An 862-nucleotide genomic window follows, 5' to 3' on the forward strand; every position below is an offset into this window, starting at 1 on the left:
TTTATCAATATCACAATAAATTATTATTTATTATGATTTGTATGATTTGTTCGGACAATTATTATTTTTATTTTTAAGTTTTATATATTTTTTGGTATGTAGGTATACGCATATTGTCTTACATCTAACTATTATTTAATGAGACAATTATTATGAAAAAAATACGTATATTTTTTTAATAATAATAATAATATAGATATTATATATTAATTTTATACCGTTACTTGATTTTTTCATTGACGGAGTTGGCATAAACTCAATTTTACCTGTTTTCTTTCCTGGCGAAGTTAACACTAAAAAAAAGGTACGTTTGCCAGAGTTTATATGCACACGTTTTGACTCACAGATTTTATAGTACTTTGAACAGAAAAATACGACCCACAGTTTTTGATAAGTTTTTACTAAAAACCGCGGTAAAAGACTCGAACAGCTGTTGGACGAAATATTAAGTACGACGAAGAAAAAATTTCGTTCGATGAGGGTGAGGCATCGGACGAGTTTTCTATTATGTGACCTCGACGAGGATGGGATTCGAACCCACGCGTGCAGAGCACATTGGATTAGCAGTCCAACGCCTTAACCACTCGGCCACCTCGTCACTTGAGTACATCATTGGAAATCAAATCATTTTATAACCCACAATTATAGGGTTATACGGGTATTATATAGTATAATATTATACTACTTCGTCCGTTTCTATCGAATGGAGTCGAAATGTCGATATAGGTAGAGACAGAATGAGACAGAATGCGAATATTGCCTAGGGCGAGTGTTTTTATATTCCACCAAAAATACTGTTTGAATGAATATAAGACGTATTAATACATAATACCTAGGTATATAAATTATAGATAAATTAATC

General features: G+C 31.3%; 1 non-coding gene across 1 annotated transcript; it reads right to left on the reverse strand.

Moving 5' to 3' along the window:
- Window positions 1-516: 516 nt before the first annotated feature.
- On the reverse strand, window positions 517-598 carry TRNAS-GCU. Its single transcript has one exon. It is a non-coding gene; the product is annotated as a tRNA-Ser (tRNA).
- Window positions 599-862: the final 264 nt, after the last annotated feature.

Source organism: Acyrthosiphon pisum, chromosome A1 (genome assembly GCF_005508785.2).
Source record: "Acyrthosiphon pisum isolate AL4f chromosome A1, pea_aphid_22Mar2018_4r6ur, whole genome shotgun sequence".
NCBI lineage: Eukaryota > Metazoa > Arthropoda > Insecta > Hemiptera > Aphididae > Acyrthosiphon > Acyrthosiphon pisum.